This window comes from Felis catus, chromosome D4, assembly GCF_018350175.1.
Source record: "Felis catus isolate Fca126 chromosome D4, F.catus_Fca126_mat1.0, whole genome shotgun sequence".
NCBI classification, from domain to species: domain Eukaryota; kingdom Metazoa; phylum Chordata; class Mammalia; order Carnivora; family Felidae; genus Felis; species Felis catus.
Genome location: NC_058380.1, coordinates 42811311 through 42834960, shown reverse-complemented (window position 1 = coordinate 42834960; position 23650 = coordinate 42811311). Strand labels below are relative to the sequence as shown.

The 23650-nt window shown below is 40.2% G+C and overlaps 1 protein-coding gene and 1 long non-coding RNA gene across 11 annotated transcripts in view; one reads left to right on the top strand and one right to left on the bottom strand.

The window, feature by feature from the left end:
- The window catches only part of ADAMTSL1 (ADAMTS like 1), an 883534-nt gene that overhangs the window by 853502 nt on the left and 6382 nt on the right, over positions 1–23650 (bottom strand). The window lies entirely within an intron of this gene.
- LOC123381792 lies at positions 7034–18573 on the top strand. 4 transcript variants are annotated; one of them, XR_006589229.1, is made up of 5 exons: positions 7034–7299; positions 8586–8667; positions 13764–13863; positions 13981–14058; positions 14790–15483. It is a non-coding gene; the product is annotated as an uncharacterized LOC123381792 (long non-coding RNA). The 4 variants fall into 4 exon arrangements; XR_006589228.1 differs by lacking the exon at positions 13981–14058 and having other exon boundaries at positions 7040–7299; positions 15172–15483; XR_006589227.1 differs by lacking the exons at positions 13981–14058; positions 14790–15483 and adding an exon at positions 18359–18573 and having other exon boundaries at positions 7041–7299.

The window sequence follows — 23650 nt, the reverse complement described above, 5'->3', positions numbered from 1 at the left end:
ACTTTTAAAATACTTTTATATCCCATATTTTATATATAATAAAGCCGATCTACTGATGAATACTTTTCAGAGAAGTCTATCATTTTACTATTTTCTGCCCACTTTCACTCACATAAGTTCATCTCCTTGAACATTAAGCTTTATAATCACCCTAGAAAGAATTTATGTCCAAAGCTCCCCAAGATACTTGACTCAATAACTGTTATTAACTGGGCCATGTTGAGCTGGATGTTAGCACAGTCCACTGGAACCAGTAGTTAATGAACTAGTGATGCTACTCCATTCCATTCTCCTCATTCACATACACACTGAGCTCATGTTTTAGTACGAAGAATTATAAACACACATACAAGTTATCTGTGGTAGAAGCAAATTTTCTAAAGGACACCAATAAAGTTTAGTGCACAATAGTACAGATGAGAACCCATATTTACAGAACCATGATGGAGGTCTCTAAGGAATGACCTGAGGAACTCTCACACCATTTTCATATTTCTGGAATGGCTCAAAGAAACAGGAGGCAAAATAAGTACACCTACATCCAGATAAAACAGCCAAATAATTTAAACAAGTATCCTGCCACTACCCTCCCATGAGGTTCAGGGAAAGATTATTGAGAGAGAGAGAGAGAGAGAGAGAGAGAGAGAGAGAGAGAGAGAGAGAGAAAGAGAGAAAGAGAGAGAGAGAGAGAGAGAGAGAGAGAGAGAAAGAAAGAAAGAAAGAAAGAAAGAAAGAAAGAAAGAAAGAAAGAAAGAAAGAAATCTCTGCATTAACCCATGATGAGGTAAAAATGATCTTTTACCCCATCTCAAACCAATAGCAATACCTCTGAATTACGCCAAACCCAAGACTTTGAATATGTAGTCTAGGTGAAGTCCAGGCATAATATGTTAAGCTCTAAGAAATAAACCATCAAAAGCTACTCAGTGAGCACTGTTCTTATAAACTTTTATATAAAGCACCTTATAATAAATAACCAAAGCTGACATTCAGATGCTATGTACTGTTGGTTTAAAAAAAAAAAAAAAAAAAAAAAAAACAAGTGAAATACTTCCATACCAGCTGGTGAAAAGGAATCCTTTATTGAGACTGCAAGCTACCTAATTATGTCACCCAGTGGCAGCCAGAGAGCAGGTAATGGACCTTGGAATGGGGCCAGCACAGATGTGGGTCACTTCCAGTGGCTGCTGAAATGCCCTAGAAGGTGGCAGCACAACGACATGTGTGCTTCAGTGTGTGTGAGGGGTTACCATGGGTGGGTTGCTAGCAACATTTTCTGTGGAGGTCAAAGTACAGACTTTTTTTTTTTCCAGGCCACGTGGCAAAGACTGGCTTCTAGGCCCACATCATCCAGTCATCTTTCAGTTGTAACAAGGCAACAGTGCCAGGCACCTAATTGACCACTGACTTAATGGGGATCTTGGAAGAGTTTGATGCAGTTTCCTGTGTCACAACAGAGTTCAGCTAAGACATCATTTACCAACCAGAAGATTACATTGATAATTTCTAAGCATCAACAAATAACTTGGATACTATTATACCAATTTGATGAATAAGTTGAGCTACACTTGGTAGACAATTTTATGGTGTGTATTTATAATTTATCTAGAGGATACAAGACCATTTTTTTTTTAATTTTTTTTTCAACGTTTATTTATTTTTCAGAGAGAGAGAGACAGAGCACGAACGGGGGAGGGGCAGAGAGAGAGGGAGACACAGAATCGGAAACAGGCTCCAGGCTCTGAGCCATCAGCCCAGAGCCCGACGCGGGGCTCGAACTCACGGACCGCGAGATCGTGACCTGGCTGAAGTCGGACGCTTAACCGACTGCGCCACCCAGGCGCCCCAAGACCATTTTTTTAAAGTATAGTTAACATACATTATTAGTTTTAAGTACACAACGTATTGATTCAATACTTCTGTACATTACTTAGTGCTCACCATGGTAAATGTAGTCGCCATCTGCCGCCATACAACATTACTACAATACTGTTGACTGTATTCTCTATGCTATACTTTTGATTTCTGTGCCTTATTTTATAACTAGAAGCTTGTACCTCTTAATCCCCTTTACCTATTTCTCTTAACCCCCCCACCTCCCTGCAACCATGAGTCTCTGTATTTAAGAGTCATTTTTTGTTTGTTTCTTTGATGTCTTTTTTCGATTCCACATGTAAGTAAAATCATATGGTATTTGTCTTGGTCTGATTTATTTCACTTAGCATTATACCCTCTATGTCCATCCATGCTAAATTGCAGTGTATGTGTGTGTGTGTGTGTGTGTGTGTGTATAACGGAATATTACTCAGCCACAAAAATGAATGAGATCTTGCTGTTTGTGACAAGGCAATATTTTTAAGCACACGGTTCATTGTAATTAAGTATATTCACAATGTTTTGCAGCCATCATCACTGTTCATTTCCAGAACTTTTCCATCATCCCAAACAGAAACTCAGTACCCAATAAACAGTAACTCTCCATTCTTCTCGCCCCTTAGTAATTTATGATTTTCCATCTCTATGAATTTGCCTATTATGTACCTCATATAGGTTAGTGGAATCATACAATATGTGTAGGCAATATATTTTAAATAAACATAAATACTTAGGTATTACTATACGTATTATTCCTGACTCTATATTGAAATCTCAGGATCTTTGAAAAATGAGATCTGACATAAGCTGGTATTTTCCCTGTTGATAAGATAAATGTTGGAGATTGTATCAATGTATTGATTCTTTACTGAAATTGCATATAAAATTGTCTCTTCAATTAAGGAATGAATTACAAGTATTCAAAAAGTAGATTAATGCTTGAAGCCTTTTTAAGTAACACTTCCTAACTACAACACTGGCAATTTTGGTTTGGAATCAAACCATGAATTTCTATAACTACAAATTGACAATCATAGACTTTGAGAGTTTCCATTTTGCCCAATGAGATAAGGAGAAGAATGGGAAGATTTCCAAGAGACAACAGCTGTGAAATCACCTGCCTGTAATGTTTAAGCCAAGAGAAATACGCTTGGCTTCTTTCTTTTATGATACAAGGACATGTTGGCCGAAGAATTGCAACTTGAAAATGGAATAAAGAAATTCAATTGTTATCACTCCAAAAGGTCTGAAGTTGAAGCCAAAAATAATAACTCTTACTTAAAAAAAAAAGAGGAATCAACATCAAAATCTAGAGCCACAGAAGAGATAATAATGGAACTATTTGTCAAGAAAATGTGAAAATGGCCAAAAGTAACGTGAGCATAAGCAGTGCTGTCCTAAAGAACTTAAAGTGCACAGGTGACGCTTTTGAACAAAATGGGTTTGAGCTGTCATGGGTCCACTTACATGGATTTTTTTTATAAACACAGTGAAATGCTGTAAATGTCTTTTCTCTTCCTTATGATATTCTTAGTCACTTTTTCTGGCTTAACTTATGGTAAGAATACAGTATATAATACATTTAACATACAAAATATGTGGTAATGGACTGTTTGTTATCAGTAAGGCTTTCAGTCATTAGTAATTAAGTTTGGGGGGAGTCAAAAGTTATATGCAGATATTTGACTATGGTGGGAAGGAGGCTAGTGCCCCAACCCCCACGTTGTTAAAGGGTCAACTATGTACATAAAGTACCATTGTTCAGGCCATGGAAATCTAAGGACATGACAGGTTGCTATTTGAATGCCACCTCCATCTTTTCCACACCCATCTTGCATCTCTAAATGCCTACTAGGCAGCTTCACTTGGATGCCTCCCAGCCAATTCCAATTCAACAAGCAAACAACGAAGCTTTTTATCGACCTGCCCCAAATAGGAATACAGGAAGAAAATCCAATCTCATGAAACTGCATTGCCACCCGCACAAGCTGTGCAGGTCAGAGTCATCAGCTGCTTCTCCCATTCTGTGTGGCCCTGAATTTAGTCTGCTACCAAATTCTATTCAAGGACTTTGTCTTTCTCTCCATCCTATTGTCACAGCCTCTGCTCGAAACTTCATTTTCTCTCACCCAAATCCTTGGAATACTTAAGCCAACCCATCTCCCCAGTTGATTTTTTCTCTTCCCGAATCCTTCCTCCATAATGGTCTAAGGGTTGAATCTTAAAAACAAATTAGATCATTTCATTATGTGCACACACACACACACACACACACACACACACAGAAGGCATGAAATAACCTCCAATAAACTCTGGGTTGACATCAAACTCCTTAACAAGACACAGAGATTTTTCACCAGTCTGGCCTAATCTGCCACCCTGCCTTATGTCCTATTATTGGTCCTACCACAGTCTACAATAACTTATTGTTTTATCCTTGCCCCCACCCCCACCACACACTTCTTTCTCATGCCTCCACAATGCTCTTCTCCATCAATACCCTCGTTTCCCCCATTCTTCCACTCAGTCAAGAAGACTCAAGTATGATGTCACTTTACCATCACACCATCCCTTTCTTGAACTGACTTTATGACTCTCTCCTCTATATGCCCACAGGACTCTGTTAAAACAATCATCAAAGTATATACAGTCTACTGTACTATAATTTATACATGCCTGTCTTCCTCTGATTATGTGCTTTCCAAGTAACATATTATTCATATTTGTATCTCCAGTGCTTAAAGAGAAGAATGTGTATGTTCAATATATGGATTTATGTAAGTAAATGAATGAATGATGCAGCACATCAAAACCAGCTGAAAAAATAGAAATCCCAGCTACATTATGATTATTATAATCATTCTTTCATTAAATGAACCAATTTCATTAAATGCTCTTGAGGTGGAATTTTATACATCAGCAATCATACATTGTTTATCAACCAAGTATACATTACTTTTAAAAAATGTTTAATGTTTATTTTTGAGAGAGAAAAAGACAGAGTGCGAGCAGAGGAGAGGCAGAGAGAGAGGGAGACACAGAACCCAAAGCAGGCTCTAGGCTCTGAGCCATCAGCACAGAGACCGATGCAGTGCTCGAACTCACAGACTGTGAGATCATGACCTGACCGGAAGTCGGATGCTCAACCAACTGAGCCACCCAAGCGCCCCCAAGTATATATTATTTTTAAAGAGAATCTTAAAGTTTTTTGAATGAGATGACAAAGCACTGATGAGGTGAAAAAGTATTTTAGACATTGGAGACGGCACAGAACATAATGCGCAAGGAAGAAAAGGCAGGAATGGGGACCCAGGAGGGGACTAGTTTGAAAAGAACCAAACAACCAATTTGACAATAAATTTCATATAATAAATAAATAAATACCAAACAAATAAATTGGAAACTAGATGGTGACTATAAGAGTTTTAAAAAAATCTAATGAAGAAGGGCTTTGCAAGATTAAGAAATACCACACTTATGCTGAAAGAAATAGCTCATCCGTAAAAGGGAAGGGACCAGATAAGAAACAAAAATGGTTTGGAGCTGTGGAATTCTCTAGATATATTGAATGAAAGTAAGGCAGTCTTTGTGAAACCAGATGACTAAACTGGAGTTTAGGAGTACCAAGCTATATAAGTGGAGAGTAAAAGTGAGAACTGATAGATTTTGTGAGAAAGAAAAGATGTGATAGGAGTTCAGTGTGGAGCAAGCCTAAGTGTAAGAAGGGATATTTTCCCTCCTAACAGAAACAGAGGCATTAGGCAGAGGAGCTATTTAATGATTTGTCAGGGGAAAAAAAGGCTCTTCTCCATGTCTAGCTTAAGATAGTGGCAATATACCCAGTCAGAAATATCAGGAGAAGGCAGTGCATCTCTTTGGAATAAATAGCTTCATAATTTGGAAAAGTGTTCCTCAAAGATCCCACAACAAAATATGTCAGTCAACAATGAATACAGACCTGATCAAAGGAAGATAATTGAATGATCTCTTCTGGAACTCAGTTCTTGCTGGTCAGGGGGATTTCCTGATATCCAACTGACACCTTTCCAAAGTTTGCCAACTTACAGTAAAGCCAAAGTTCATCCCACATCCATAGGAACACGTGCAGCTAGAACAAATTATGGGGAATACTGGCTTCAATCAAATCTAAAACAATGACCAAAGACAGTGAAGGAGAATCAGTAAGCACAAGGTCATGGAGATGACATTCTACCCTTGGCCCAAGGATGGAGAGTCGAGGTGCCTAGCACAGCACCTGGGGATAGCCCTTTGAAACTGTTTCCACTTTCACACACAAAGATTGAGGTAAACCTTATAAAATTTTCAAGAATCAAATTACGTGAAATTCATGTTACTCAATACCCAAGAAGCCATGTGAAACGAGTTTGCACATAAGGCCCTTGTGCCTTATGTCATTTTACAGGACTGTTACGCCTCCCCGACAGCAGCTCCACAGAATAGTTTAAATGCTCAACTCCTGCACACACCCCATCCAAATTAGAGATGAGTGCACACAACTACTTGCTGGACCCTATGAAAATCTTAAATTATATTTCAGACATTTGGGCTTTAACAAAGAACATTTTTTTTCCAAGCGTATTTTCCCTTGGTTTTTAAACCCATGTGTATTTTAAGGGGGAAAAAATCCATCTGTTTCTGATTCATTTATGCTTAACTCATCAGGATATCACTGGAGAAGAGTTATCGGGTGTCCACGTCACTTTCCTCCCTCCTTAAACTTCTGTAACTTCTCTTCTTAAAAGCAAGCAGGTGTACTGTGTCACAATTAAACAGATAAGAATTGTAAAACACAATCACTTTGATTCGAACCTCAAGATACATGTGTTTTAAAGGAAAGCATTAGAGTCTCCCCCTTTTCCTAATTTCTAGTTGTATGATTTTGTTGGTAGGAGTGATGTGTTTTGTTTTTTCTTTTTATCTTAAGCAGGAGAGAGATGAGAAAACATAATACAGCCAACGATATTTAGCGGGCCGAGTCTAAACTACCTGAATTCTCTTCATCTTTTATTAGAAGAGGTGCTTGAGTAATGATCAAACAATGGAACTTATTAAATCAACAAGTAAAACGATCCCCGCCCCCCGGCCCCACAAAGTGTTAATATTACCAAAGTTTATAAGTTTGTTTAAAAATAAGAACTCTTTCTTTTCCCCCTGAAACAATGATACAGAATAAAAGATCTGGACTCCTGGTGAACCCACCAAAATCTAACTAACTATAAGGGATGTAAGTCTCACACTGACTACATTCAAGAGGCAGGGTACAGTAGTACAGAGAACATGCACTATGAAGTCAGAAAGGTCTGAATTCCAATTTAACTCAACCTTTTACTGGTTGCTAATTAACATCTAGGTCACTTTCATCATTCCTAACATGGATATAAAGCCACTTCTGCAAGAGCTATTGTGAGTATTAAAGACGAGGCCAACCCAGAGCCTAGCCCACAGCTGTGTGCTTTTTTGGTTACCCCTCATCACTGTCTACAACAGCATTTTAGGAGAAATATTTTCCAAGACTTGATTCAGCTTGTCTAAGCTAAGTAGTCCAAGCCTCTCCTCAGCAGCAGCCGTGTGGGACACACAAACAACGCCAGGCTGGCAGTGGTTCCAGCTGCAGAGATGGCAGTCAGCATGTACCCAGGCTAGCAGAGGGCCAGAGGACCAAGGAACTCTCCCACCATAGTTTCCTGCATGGCCAGCAGGTGTAAACCACAACCATGGGAAAACTATCAATTTAGCCCAACCAAACACACTGCCCTGAGACCAAAAGTCACATGGAAAAAATCAAAAAATAATTATAAAACTCACTGCCAGTACCACTGGCAGCTTCTCACTCTTCAAGAGAGTACTTTAAAGTTTATTTGTGGAAGGGGACTAAAGCTGGCCAATTTCTAGCAAAAGCCCATCCGTGCAGGCAGTGGTTAGGTTGAGGGGATATTTGGCAGTCAGCAGGGGTGGTACCTGCCTGGAAGTCCTCTGCCTCTGGTGTTCCTGTTTGGTGGAAAATTTTAACATGAAAGCTGGCAAAGAGCAGGTATCAGAGGGGAGAAACCTCAATATAACATAGCAGGTATTTATGATCTGAGTGGTACTTCTGCCCACATTCACAGATTGTTAGGGCTGAAAACGTCCTCGGAGATCAACCCCTTTGGTTCAACTCCTTTCTCTTTACAGATGGGAAGCAAAGGTGCGCAGAGGTTATGGGGTTTGTCTGAGGTCATATTGCCAGTTAGGTAATTGATCCAGTACCCAGCCTGTGCTCTTTCCCTCACATGCTCTGGATGCGAGAAGACTTGGACATTAACATGGCATCTGTGAACTTCTATATGTTACGGGGGCCCTCTATTTCCTTCTGCTATGTCTACAGTGCCAATGAGTATTGAGTATAACCCAAGGGTTAAAAATAAAAGAACCTTAATTAAGAAATGAGCCATAGTGATTTTCAAAAAAAATGCTGAAGACAATGACAGTTTCAACTACTTTGTTGCAAAGAGGAGAGGTAAGTCTGTAAACATGACTTAAAGCACTAGGGTCTCATATGTAAATTTATTTGACATGGAAATAATGTTTTATTCAGCAAATAGCAAGGACATTATGCTTTAAAAAACCGCATAAACTCTCATATCTGTCCCCAAATCAGAGAGGTAAAAATAAGCATAAAGGCATGATTTTTATTTTGTTTTTATCAACAGGTAAATACGAAATACAAAGCCCTGAGGTACAGCATGCCTGGCATGTCGAGAAACAGATGAAGACCAATGTGGCTGGAGCACAGTAAGTAAGGGGGAAAGAGTATGAGAGGATCAGAGAGGTGGCCAGATTTATAGGGCATTACAACCCATTTAAAGCTTTAGCATTTGCTCTCAGGTTGATAGGAGGGCATTAGAAGATATTAAGAAGTACCTAAGTCAACAGGATCACTGGGTGCTGCACTGAGAAGAGACTAAGGTAGGTAACAGCAGAAGCAGAGACCTTTTGGACAGCCCTTTCCCAATAACCCAGGCAAACAGAGGATCATATGAATCAAGATGGTGATGCCAGAGATTTAAGAAGTGACTTTCTTCCACATTTATAGAAGCAGCAGCTCAGAGCATCACCAGTGAGTGTGCAGTGTGACAGAAACAGAAGAGTCAAGAACAACCCCAATGTTTGTAACCTAGAAAATTACAGAATTGGGTTGGCTTCCAATCAGATGGGGATGTCTGTGGGAGAAGCAGCATGTGTTGCTTTATTATGGGTTGGAGTTTTTATGGCAGGGATGGGGGTGGGATCAGAGTTCAGTTTCACATGTTACATTTGAGAGGTCTATTAAATATCCATGTAGGAATGCTAAGTAGGTAGTGAATATAGAAGGACGAAGTTTAGGAAAGTTCTAGGCTACAGATATAAATCTGGATATCAGACTGTAATTAGTAAGTAAAGCCATGATACTGAGTAAGATTACCAAGAAGTGAATGTGGAAAAACGAGTCCAAGAACTGATCCTTAAGAAGCAAGGAGACAAAAAGAAAGGAAACCCACAGGAAGGAGAAAAGGAGAATGTGTTGTTCTGGAGGCCAAGTCATAAAAGGATTCACAGGAAGAGGGAGTGGTCATTTGTGTTAAGGTAGGAAGTCAAGTAAAATGAGGACTGAGAACTGCCCATTGGATTTGGAATGAAGGCTATTGATGCCTTTATAAAAAAACAGTTTCAGAGGAGTAATGGTGTGATACCTTAACCACAATGCATCCAAGAGATAATTAAAGCAAATACAGACAACTCTTTCAAAGTTTTAATGTACAAGAAAGTGAAGAAAAGGAGTGGTAAATTAAAGTGCAAGTAGTATCAAGAGAAAGCTTTAAATATGGCAGAAATGAGATGTTTGTGGGTTGGTGGGAAAAGTCTTGTATATAAATTTCTTTAAAAAAGGAACAAAAGAAATAGAATGTAGAAAAGAGGAGAAGTAGAGCAATATCCTTGGAGAAATGGGGATGAGATCTGGGACACCAAGTGGAAAGACTGGCCATTGTTAGGAGAATGGATGGTTTACCCATTATAACTGGAGAGAAGGCAGAGTATATGAACTAGATGCAGGTCGGTGGGGAAATGTGGAGGTTTTCTTCTGGTGGCTTCTGTTTTCCCAATTAAAGAAGCAATGAATGAGGACAAGGAAGAAATTGTGAGAGGTTTGAACAGGAAAAAAAAAAAAAAAGTTCACTTAAGGGAATGACAGACAAGGGGAATGTAGTGTAATTGCTGGTCACTTGAAGCAAACACACCCAGCTTCATAGGTATAACAAACTTGGGTGAAGATCTCTTCGAGTGCATCGAAGAGAGGAGAACAAAATTGAGGGAGTGGTTATGATGATTGAGGGAGTGGTTATGATGACTGGCCAAGGCCAGGAGCAAAGTAAGGTAAGTGAGGTACAGTGAAAAGGTGGTAGGAGTAAGGGCTTGCAGGCCCCAGTATAGTTGAAGAATTATGGGGTTGGGCATTCATTCCACAGGGAGCAAATTCAAAAGATGGGAGTAAAGCTTAGAAAGTAAAATGCTTGACACTGAGATTATTGGGAAATTAAATTTAATTCATTGTTAATAACAAGACTTTGATATCATCTAACCAACAAATGCACAATAACTCTGCTCTGGACACCACACCCAGATTTTCATTAGTTTCAATGGTGATAGCTACAATGCCTTGTCCTCAGTCCCAAACAGCATGTAAGACTCACTATTAATGACACAATCAAGACTAAAGCCATTCCTACTGCAGGGAAAGCAATTTTCACTGAAAACACTATCTTAAAGACAAAAGAATACAGAACAAGATGATATTAAAATAGAAATGACTTGAAGCAAGCAGCTCATAAAAAATGAAACAGAAGCAAATATCCTTGAGGTTAAGTGCTTTAGATGGAGATTGAATAACTACCTGGGCAGGAGATTATGCAGAAACCATATATGGGTGTGGTAGACTGATAATGGCTCCCAAAGCTATGCCATGCCCAGTGATTGGGAAAAGGGTCTTTGCAGATATGTGGTTAAAGATTTTGAGATGAGAAAGGTATGCCATCACAAAAGAGAGAAGTCTGACACACGCAAAGCAGATGATATAGAGGCAGATACTCGAGTGATGGAGTCACAAGCCAAGGAATACCAAGGAATGCCAGTAACCAGAAGAACCTGGAAGAGGGAAGAAAGAGCCTCTCCCCCCATGCCTCTGGAGGGAACATGTCCTGCTGACACCTTGATTTTGGAGTTCCTGCCTCCAGAACTGTGAGAGAATAAATGTCTCTGTTTTTTTTTTTTTAAGCAACTTAGTTTGCAGTAATTTATTACAGCAGCCAAAAAACACCTACAACTTTATCTAAGGAGTGTGTGCTATGCTTGATGCTAGATTGGGCACTTTGAGAAGATCCAAGATGCATGGGATTTAGTTCTTTTCTTAAAGGTTGTATTTTTATTTTATTTTATTTTATTTTACCGTTTTTATTTATTTTTGAGACAGAGAGAGACAGAGCATGAATGGGGGTGGGGCAGAGAGAGAGGGAGACACAGAATCGGAAGCAGGCTCCAGGCCCTGAGCCATCAGCCCAGAGCCCGACGCGGGGCTGGAACTCAGGGGCTGGAACTCACAGACCGCGAGATCGTGACCTGAGGCGAAGTCGGACGCTTAACCGACTGAGCCACCCGGGCGTCCCTTTTCTTGAAAGTTTTAACAGTCTAGATTGAGGGGCACCTGGATGGCTTAGTTGGTTAAGCATCCGGCTCCTGATTTCAGCTCAGGTCATGATCTCACGGTTCCTGGGATCCAGCCCTGCGTTGGGCTCTCTGGAGCCTGCTTGGGATTCTCTCCCTCTCTCTCTGCCCTTGCCCCATTCGTGCTCGTTCTCTCTCTTTCAAAATAAATAAGTAAACTTTAAGGAAATGAAAACAAACAAATAAAACTCTACTTTGATCTGAAAAAAGTTAATCAAATCCAGAAAATAAGAAGTCAAACCACTCTTGAAATGTGTCTTGAAGGGTGGGAAGAAGATCATACATCAGGTCACAATATGAAACTTATCCAGATTACAGATTCCTGAATAAATTTCAAAAAGCTTGTGCTTTGTTTAAAAACAAAACAAAACAAAAAACATGGAAAACCGTCTATTATAATAACCTGACTAGTTAGATCACTGGATTCAAAATGCAAACATTTTCTGGGATAGCCTTCACAAAAGAGAACCCACCCAACACAGAACAGACGTACAAAATGAATGAAATAAATTTAGTGGCAGGGCTTCCTGTCATCTGTTCCAAAGTCTCAGCTTCAGAAATCACCCAAGAAACTAATGGCCCTGTACAGGAGGTGCCTTTAAAATTCACAGCTAGGGGCGCCTGGGTGGCTCAGTCGGTTAAGCGACCGACTTCGGCCCAGGTCATGATCTCGCGGTCCGTGAGTTCGAGCCCTGAGTCGGGCTCTGTGCTGACAGCTCAGAGCCTGGAGCCTGTTTCAGATTCTGTGTCTCCCTCTCTCTCTGCCCATCCCCCGTTCATGCTCTGTCTCTCTCTGTCTCAAAAATAAATAAACGTTAAAAAAAATTTTTTTTAATAAAAATAAAAAAAAAATAAAATAAAATTCACAGCTAGAACTCTTCCATACCTTCAACCAAGCGGACCCCTAAGACCTTCTCACCCAAACAAAAGCGACCAGCACACAAAAAACTTAAGACATATACAGCATAACTGGCAAGTCACCGAATGTCAAATTGAGTCATTTTCTATTTCCCCCTCAAAAACTGCTTCAAAGAACCACAGGCCCGACACTCAGGTTTATCTGTTCCACACCCTGGACCCTCTTTGCCGCAACTGATGGAAAAGTGGCAGACCGCCCTGGGAGTGCCAGCCCAGCTCTCGGCAGATGCTTTTTGCCTCATTAACAGTGGCAGCTAAAGACATAATCAGGTCCAGCTGCAGGGAAGAACTGCTTGAGCTCATGGTTGGCTGACAGGCCCCCGAGTTCCCACTCAATAAGCAATTCCTCTGAACAGTCATCCACTCGTGGGATGACCTAGAACAAAATCCAGCAGGGAAAGGCACGTTCCCAAACACAGGCACACTGAAAGCACTTCACAGGTTTTCATTCAAATGAAATGTGACTCAAATCCTCTTGCTCTTGTAGAAGTCCCACAGAGCCACGTCCGCCCAGCTTCTACATGGCTGTCTTGATCTGAGTAAGACCATCTGGGGTAATACCCAGGAGAAGATGAGTATCTACCAGCTTGTTACATGTCAGCACCACTGTGAAGTTTTACCAAGCTGTGAAACCCTGGATTCGGAAGGTCCCTTCTCCAGCTCTTGTCCTGGCTGGAACTTCAGCATAAACTTCTTTACTAATCCCACGAATGCACCAAGAAAGATGCCAGTAGGACCTCACCAGCCTGCTTCAGGGCTAATGTTCACAACAGCCCCAGTTTTCTGATCACGTCGATCAAACACTTTCCAGCTGTATCAGAAGCATAGAAAGCAGGAAAACACCGATCTGAACCTGCACCAGATGCAAACGGAAAGACCAAAGAACTGGAAGAAGCAAGAGGTGGAAAATGTTTACACTTGCTGAGAAACATCTAGCTTGCCAAACGACTTGTTTGAAATTTTAGCATTTAAAACATAAACATTCTTCTCTTTGGAGGTTTTAGTTGGTCTCCAAATGCAGCTTTTCCTCCCAGCTTCTCTAAAGGAGGAGCTAGATTATGGAGTTAGATGGAGAACGGAAGGGAAAGAAAAGAGCAAGTCTCAAACTCCACAATATAACCAAAGGGAAGTAATAAAGCAGCCCACCTAACCAACCAAGCTCTGAATCCTTTCTCTTTTCTTTTTTTCCTTTTCTTTTCCTTCTATCTGCCAAGAACAGGAATTCAGAGAGGCTTACAAAAGAAAAGCCCAGGCTCATATTTCCACCCCCACTGCATGGCATGAGGAAGAATGGAGACCCTGTAGAATGTCCAGGTAAGCTTTGGCCCAGATAAAAGTACAGTATCATGATTTCCTAGATCAATTACAATTGCCTTATAGTATGATGAACCAGACATGCAATATGCCTTTTTTTTTTCTTTAAACAAACAGACACTACTTGATGAACAGCCCCCTGGAATGGAGACCTCGTTTTTATTTGTAGTTCATCAAAAGAATAGGACTTATCAGGTGATTGAGGAACTGAAAACAGTCCACTAGTAAAAAGGCTCCATTTTATTTAGGACAATGCTGCCAGCAGCCAGCTAGAACCCCACCTGGGCTTACGTTCAGCTGACAAGATGCTAATCTGCACCATTAGGAACACAGCTGTGCAAGAGAGCCTGGGAAGGGTAGTTGTTACAAGGCAACCGATTTTGTTCAGTTGAATGTATACAGTGCATTTCTAACCCCAAGCTCTTTCCCCTTCCCCACCCCTGGTCCATCATATCTCACCTTATAATTTTGAAAATGCTGGAGCAAAAATCTCTCCCAAAATAAAACTTACATACTCCTATTTTTAGTGGTTCCCATTCTCTGGGTCTTGGACCCAAAGGCCCCTAAGTTACTGACAGTGATTTGTAAATCCACATACATCTAGACATCAACTACACACTTGCACATAGATGTGTGACTTTCCAAGCGCACTGTGGCAAAGGCCAGCTTGTGTTACCTCCTGATTTCACAGCTGTCTCCTCAGACTCCCTGGCTGGTGGGGGGAGGGGGGGGCTGAGAGGGGGGAGCCATGTGACTGACTGGATTCTTTGGTGGGATAATAGGGATTGGGACCCTAGTGGAGATTTGAATCTCGTGAGGAACGCAAAAAATGGACGTGGGCAGAAGTGATACATTCCACTCCCAAGATTACCCCAAGAAAACTTCCCATGCAGCTCTCAACATTCTCTTCCCCCTCTGTCACCTAGACACAGGCGCCAGGGTGACCTCGGAAGCCGCGTGTTAAAGACACCGCAGCCTGCATCACACCGGTCCCTGAATGCTCGAGACACCCCCAGACCCCTTTCAGACCTGCCAGTTGGGACTTTATGTGAACAACAACAAAAACCCTATTTGTCCACTGAGATTTCAGGATTTTACTGTTACAACAGCTAATGCTTCCTTAACTAATACATATATGTAGGCACTGCTGTGGCGAACAAGATAAACATTCATTTTGTTTTTCATTCTGGCAAGAACGTTTAACAGGAGGGTATGCATTCATGTAAAAAGCAACTCCAAGTTCAGAGGTTTTTCCTTGCTGTGTATTTTCTTCAAAAACACTTCACTGACCATTTCTAACAATTCCAGGCACTGAGTTAGATGTGACATATACAGAGGGAAATCGGTCAGTCTCTGGCCTCAAGCCTACAGTGAACCAAGATGGCAGACATAGAAGAAATATACAAGTGCCTCATTACAAAACTGCAAGTGCTTGAAGCAAACAGAGCACTGGGAGAGTCACAGAAGAGACCTAATGGGCAAGGGGAGCAGAAGGCCAGGTTCTTCTGGGGAAGAGATATTTAAGCTGGAGAACACAGATGAATGAGTGTCAACTGATTAATTAAAAATAAAGAGGGGCACCTGGCTAGCTCAGTCAGTTAAGCCTCTGACTTCAGATCAGGTCACGATCTCATAGTTGGCGAGCTGGAGCCCACATCAGTCTCTGCACTGGTGAGGCAGAGCCTGCTTGGGATTCTCACCCTCTCCCTCTGTATCTGCCCCTCCCCCACTCGCACGTGCTTGTTCTCTCTCTCTCAAAATAAATACACTTAAAAAATTAAAAATAAAGAGCGAGCCCTCCAGCAAAGAGAATTGTGCAAAGACCCCAAAGTAGCAACAAGCTTGATGCCCTTGTGGAACTGAAAGGAGGCCATTAGCCTGCCTGGAAGGTAGGAAGCAAGGAGATGGGAGGGGGATGGGAGGGGGATGGGAGGGGGAGGGGAGGGGAGGGGAGGGGAGGGGAGGGGAGGGGAGGGGAGGGGAGGGGAGGGAGAGGGGAGAAACGCTATAAAATGCTATGTCTATGCACAGGATGAATCATGCTAGGCGTTGAAGAATAGCAATGATTTTCAATCTTAGTCTAAAGCCTACATGGGGGTGATCATGCCCCCAAAAGTGGGTGAAAAGTTGGGTTATGGGAATGGGAGAGAAGAGGTTCCCTCCTGATATCAATGGTTTAAGGATAACGCAAGGAGTCCCTTCAAAGGGCCACCGCACATGTAAACTGATATGTTTATTTATGGCATTAAAATTTCATGGGGGTAGGGACGGATTAAGAGGAAATATCTTAAAATGTCTAAAAAGGGAGGCAATAATGATAAACAGTCTCAGAAACACTGCTCTAAAGCTAACAGTAATCCAGTTTAGGTGTGAAGCAAGGGAGTGCCACGACCTGATGTTCATTGCTAAAAATTCCATCAGAGTTAATATTTTTGTACTAAATAGTTCATACTAGAAAAGTTTAGAAAATCCCATTCATTTTAGAAGTTATGGTTAACTGATATTAACCCACTAGGATCATGTAATTTAAACTCTTCCTTGTAGAGATTAAAAAGAACATGAAACTCAGAAAGGCTCTGTAACTAGTGTGTTCAGAATCATGCAATTAGCACGTAGCAAAGTTTATATCCTGTTCTTTTTCTTGCAGCACTGTACCCAAAAGTCTACCCTGCCCCTGCATGCATCTATGCTATACATGCAATTAGCTTGTGTGGCCACATTTTACATATTGATTCATATCAGACCACCCTCCATATAGTATTTGAGTCAGACGTAAGAAAGGAAGATAATGTAATTTTTTGCCATGCTCCTAGATTTTTAGCAGAAAAATAATGTCCTACCACATGCTGTCACCTATCTTGAAAACCGTCAAGATTTGCAGGTTACATACAGGACTAAAAACAAATGAATCCATTAGCTTTCTTGATTTAGTCAAACATATAGGGGGTAGTCGAAGTTCTGCTCAGCTTTTGTTGTAACCCCTGGCAGAAGATTCTCAAAGTGAGATTATTAGTCTAAATTTAAATAACGGTTTCCTGGGTCTGAAAAGTAAACTAGAGGTCTGAAGATGTTGCTTCTCTTTTACACGGAAAAATAAGTACACATAAAATGAAATGGAACACCAATGTTCATAGTGGCACTACTTACAATGGCCAAATGTGGAAGCCACCCATGTGTCCACTGATAGATGAATGGATAAACAGAATGTGCTACATTCATAAAATGCCACATTATTCACTCTTAAAAAAGATATTCTGACACATATGCTACAACATATATGAGCCTTGAGGACATCATGCTAAAATAAATAAGCCAATCACAAAAACAGAAATACTGTTATGATCCCGTTTGTATACATTTGAATTCAGAGACAGAAGGTAGAATGGTTGCAGTCGGGGGGCAGGGGGAATGGAGCTGCTATAAAATGGGTGTAGAGTTTGTTTTGCAAGAGGAAGAGTTCTGGAGACTGGCTGCAGAACAACGTGAATGCATTTAACACTACTGAACCATACACTTGAAAATGGTTAAGATGATAAATTTGTTACATGCATTTTACACTTATAATTTTTTTAATTTTAACGAATAACACGGTTTTAAGTGTTTTTACAGTAATTGCAGAGAACCTCTGTTCACATACACACACACACACACACACAGTCAGAAAACAAACATCTAGGCATCTAGGAAGTCCCAAAGTCTGGGTTCATGACAACATTACCTTTTCAACCGTCTTGAATTTCATGTGGCCACAAAAACCTGAGCAGAAGTGAGATCTGCCAACTCTGGGCAGAAGCGTTTCGTTGCCAGAGGAAAGCAGAGAACCATTCTCCTTTCTTGTCCACCAGGGAAGCATGCAGGTTGGGGTGGAGCCACCGTCAGTGTGGATTCGTGAGTGTGCACAGCGAGCCAAGCTCTCCTCATGATCCACACTGAACACGTGGCCCGATGGGGGCATACACCTTTCTTGCGTTAAGTCACTATGACGTGGTGGTTGGTTGTTACCACAGCATAATCTAGCCCATCCGGACTAATAAAGAGTTTTTATAAGGAACAACAGAATAGAAGAATTTGAATTTCAGATTATATCAACAAATATTTTTAATAAAAAAAAAAAACCTTTATTTCTCCGCCACCGATTTCTGAAAGAAAATACACAATTAGCACTCTTCATAAAATATACAAGATGTGTCACAATGACTATTAGCAGTGAAGAAAACTTCTTTTCCACACATAATACTACATCATAGACTATGCATGACTCAGTGGAGAGCGCGTGTGTATTTTGTTTGGCTGGTTTGCGATAGAGATGGGGAGAACATCCTAAATAATAGGCACATGAAACATTTCCTTCCTTTCCTCCACGAACGTAGCAACAGTTGCTACATCACACTTGGGTAGAGAAGGTGTTCAACAGCACGTACTCTTCCTTTCATCAAGTGTCAAGTTCCTGGATGCTGTGGACGATTTTCTAAATAAGTATCTGTTAATCTTCCAGGGGCATGATGACTCGAGGAGAAAATACACAGGAGCCTGTTTTCCGGCAGGTTATGCGAAAGAGTAAGGATGAAGGGTTTCCCTCCACCCCCACTCCCCATCACTCCTCAGCTGTAGGCAGAGCGACTGAGACCTGAAGCTATTCCCAAACATCTGAAAACCATTTATAAAAAACTGAGGTTACTACAAATAAAGACACTTTAAGCTGGTGGTTCATATCTTTAGTTCATGATGTAACTAGACGCTAAAATAACAGTGTATGCTCTGGTGGGAAAAATCATCGGACAGAGTTATGAGACGTGTGGTCCACTCCCACTTCTCCTGTTAACAAACTGGGACATGTCGCTTGACTTCCTAGGACCTTATTTCTCTCATCTGTAAAGAATAAAGATCAGATCAATGTTTCCCAGATCGAACCCATAGTTCGGTCCAACTGTGTTTGAATCTTCTGTGCGTCCGGGGACGGAGTGGGGGGGGTCGCGGGGGGGGGGGGAGGCTGGGGTCTCTCAATGCAGATTCCTAGGACCCACCTTTTCCTATTGAGTGAACATCTGAGAGACCCAGGAATCTGCATTTTAGAGCTTCTTGGCTTTTAGCTGCATGGCCCTAGTCTTTGGTGGCCTTTGGAAATCCATGGTACAGCCAAACCGACTCATGCGCAATGAAGTTTGTGACCCATAATACTAAAGAACCTCTAAGTCTTCTTCTGGCTACATAACCCTACAGCCATGAGCAGAGCTGAAAACCAAGTATGTTTTTGGTGGTGGTTATGGAACCACCACCAGTTCCATCCACTCCAAAATGCATAATGCTCTAGAGTTCATCCCAGTGTAAAATAAAATATTAAAACTGATAATGGTATTGCTAACTATTCAGCGCTACTTCCCTACTCGCTTCACCTCATCTCCATCCTCCACCACAAAAGAGCCTGAATCCAATCACACCTTAGACAACAAATGTTAATACCACATGTGAAATTTCAAGGCCAGATCTTTACCTCATGTTAGCTCCATGTTTTCTCATAAAACAGTCTCCAAACATCAAAATTTGTAGAACGATAAAATCTTTCTGTGCTGTGTCTGTGAGCAAATAGGTTGAACCGCGTATACTGAAGCAGACAATGGGTCCTAAGTACCCATTTAATTGAACGAGTAAACACTAACACATCAACAATGGAATGGAGAGAATACCTCTTATGTTTGGCAACCGGCAGGCAGTCAGTAAGTACTAAATTTCCTTCCCGGAAAAAGTCTGAGTCCTAGTTGCACAGACACTCAGTAAATCCAGAACTAGAACCCAGATCTTTGGACCTCAAGTCCACTGTCTTGTAATACTGACCAAAGTTTTACTTTCACTGGGAAAATGTAGGAGTCTCTAAAAAGTGTGTACAACAACCAGAATGAGCTTTAGTGGTATTTGGAGATGGATTAGGACAGGAAAACAGAAATAATGAAAGAGGAAAAATAGTGCTAACTTTCAGTTAAACATGGTAGATTGAACACCATTTTTTCTCTATTCCCTCCCAAATGTCCACGAAAATAACAATAAATAAACAAAGATGACAAGAGAACTGGAAAGGAGACAACAGCAGACAAAAGATGCCTATAAATTTTTGGAATATGGAAAACTAGTGGAAGAATTGTTACTGACTTAACAGAATTGTACTTGCAAAGAGATACAGTGATGAGAAGCAATACCATTTGGCCTGTAAAACTCTAGAAAGGCTTCAGACTTGGAGGCATCTGGTGCTTCAAAAAGCTGGGGGTGACGCTTTGGCTACAACTCCAAATACCAGTTAAAACCTTACCTAAAGACAATTCTGTTGAAAAATAAAATTGAGGGGCATCTAGGTGGCCGCGTGACTCTTGATTTGGCTCGGGTCATGATCTCACAGTTTGTGAGATCAAGCCCTGCGTCAGGCTCTGCACTGATAGCATGGAGCCTGCTTGGGATTCCCTCTCCATCTCTCTCTCTCTCTCTCTCTCCCTCCCTCCCTCCCTCCCTCTCTGCCCCTGCCCCACTCATGTGTGTGCTCTCTTTCTCTCAAATTAAGTAAATAACTTAAAAAAAAAAAATTGAGAAAATCTTTTGCAAATATAAAAAAAGATAACAATAAAGACAAAAGATTTGAAAAGAAGGATGGTTGAACCAGCAGGTTTTGGTTTTTTTTTTCCCAACGTTTATTTATTTTTGGGACAGACAGAGACAGAGCATGAACGGGGGAGGAGCAGAGAGAGAGGGAGACACAGAATTGGAAACAGGCTCCAGGCTCTGAGCCATCAGCCCAGAGTCTGACGCGGGGCTTGAACTCACGGACCGCGAGATCATGACCTGGCTGAAGTCGGACGCTTAACGGACTGCGCCACCCAGGCGCCCCGAACCAGGAGGTTTAATAACTAACAGGAGTTCCACAAAAAGAAAACACATAGGTACCAGCAAGGAAATTATCAATGAAATATGAAAATAAATATTCCCCAAAGGGAAGGACATTGATCTATTCAAGTTCTGTGGAAAACCTGGCACAGTGAATTTAAATAGTCCACACTGAAGCACATCATCATGAAACTTTGGCTCAGTGACTAGCAAACTATGGCCCCTGTTCCAAATCTGGCCCACTGTCTGTTTTGGTAAATAGTTTATTGGAACACAAACAGGTTCATTCATTTATATATTGTCTATTACTGCTTTCATGAGACAGTGGCAGAGTAGTTATAACAGAGATTGTGTGCCTGCAAGACCTAAAATATTTTCCTAAGAGAAATGAAAACATATCCACACAAAAACTTGCAAATGTATGTTCATAGCAGCATTACTATAACAGCCAAAAGGTAAAAACAACCCACATGTCTGTCCACAGACAAATGGATAAACAAAATATGGTATATCCGTACAACAGAATTTTTTAGCTATAAATAAATGACATGCTGGGCACCTGGGTGGCTCATCCGGTAATCATCTAACTCTTGACTTCATCTCAGGTCATGATCTCAAGGTTCATGGAATTGAGCCTCACATTGGGCTCCATGCTGAGCACACTGAGCATGAAGCCTGCTTGAGATTCTCCTTCTCCCTCTCTCTCTCTGCCCTTCCCCTGCTCATTCTCTCTCTCTTTCTCAAAATAAATAAACTTTAAAAAAAAAGGAATGATATACTAATATATACTACCAGTTGGATGAGCCTTGAAAACATGCTAAGTGAAAGAAGCCAATCCCAAATGTTTACATATTATATGACTTCATGCATATGGAAATCCAGAGAGGCAAAATCTACAGAGAAAGAAAGTAGATTATTGGTTGTTTGGGGCTGAAGGTGGTAGGTGGAGAGTACAGGTACAAAATTTCTTTTTGAATTGACAAGAATTTCTAAAATTGACTGGGGTGATGGTTGCACATCAGTGAATATAATAAAAAAAATCCACTGAATTGTGTACTTTAAATGGACAAGATGTGGGATATGTGAATTATATCTCAATAAAGCTGTTTTTTGAAAAAGGAAATGTAATAGGAAAAAACAGATTATAATAATCTACTTGGAACACTATAGCCATTCCATATTAATAGCAACCATTAGTACTGGCCATTCCAATTTATTAATACTGACTCAATGTCATATTAATAAAATGTAAAATGTGATAAAAGATCATGAAAGAATGATGAAAGTAGAATATGAAAAAGAATTAAGAAATCATACCACAATGGGAATCCAATCGAATATGAAAAATCACATTAAAGGTATAAGAACTGTAGAGGTAACAATCATATGAAAAATCTGAAAGAATTCAAAATAATTATCTAATATTAAGGTAGGCAAAATCAAAGTAGATTTTAGAGCACAGTCTATTACTAGGGATAGAGAAGGTCATTTAATAATGAAAAAGAGGTCAATTCACCAAAAAGACATAACAATTCTAAACATTTATGCACCCAATAATAGAGCTTCAAAATAAATAAAAGAAAATCTGATAGAACTGCAAGAAGAAATAGACAAATCCACAGTAGTAGAGACTGTAATATCCCTCTCTAAATAATACACTAAATATATAAAAATCAGTAGAGATACAGAATATACTCTCAACCAACTTGATCTAATTGACATTTATAGAGTGGTCCACACAGCAACAGCTAGACTGATCAGGAAAATTTAGAAGACACATATATAGAAAGATTAATTCTTTATGAATATAGAGAACATTCACCAAGAGAGACCATGTTCTGGGCCATAAAACAACTCTCAATAAACTTAAATAGATCCAGGTTATATCAAGTATGTTTGCTGACCACATTGGGATTAGAAAACATTGACACAAAGATATTTGAAAAACCTGCAAATATTTAGAAACTAAACAACTCATTTCAAAATACCTATGAGTCAAAGAAGAAATCAAAGAAAAATTAGAAAATATTCTGAACTGAAGAAAAATGAAAACACATTTATGGTATGCCAATAAAATATTACTGAGGAGGGGAGCCTGGGTGGGTCAGTTGGTTAAGTGACCAACTTCAGCTCAGGTCATGATCTCACAGTTTGTGAGTCTGAGCCCCACATCAGGCTCTGTGCTGACAGCTCAGAGCCTGGAGCTTTCAGATTCTGTGTCTCCCTCTCTCTCTGCCCCTCTCCCACTCATCTCTGTCTCTCTCTTTCAAAAATAAAAAAACATAAAATTAAAAAAAAACATTACTGAGGAAAAATTTAGGTCATTAAACACCTCTAGTTGAAAACATAAAAAGTCTATCAATAACCTGAGCATCCACCTTAAGAAACTAGAAAAATAAGACTAAATGAAATACAAAATAGAATAAAGAATATAATAAAGATGAGAGAAGAAAGGAATATAATAGAAAACAAGAACGTCCATAAAACCAAAAACTGGTTCTTTGAGAACATCTATATAATTAATAAGCCACTAAGCAGATTGATCAGGAAAAAAAAAAAGAATAAACAAATCACCATTATCAGGACCAATACAGGTGATAAAACTCCATGTTCTAATAATATTTAAAAAAAAATAATATGGGAGCATTATGAACTACTTTATGGCAAAAAGCAACAACTTAGATGAAATGCATGAAAAAACACAAATTACCGAAGCTAACTCAAGACAAAATAGATTACCTGAAGAACCCTATATCTATTCAAGAAATTAAATTTGCAGTTAATCTTTAAACTAAGACAAGTCCAAGTCCAGATGCCTTCACTGGTGAATTCTACAAAACATTTAATGAAGAAATCAGACACAAACTTCCAGAAAATTAAAGAAGAAGGAATATTTCCCAACTTATTCTATAAGGCCAGC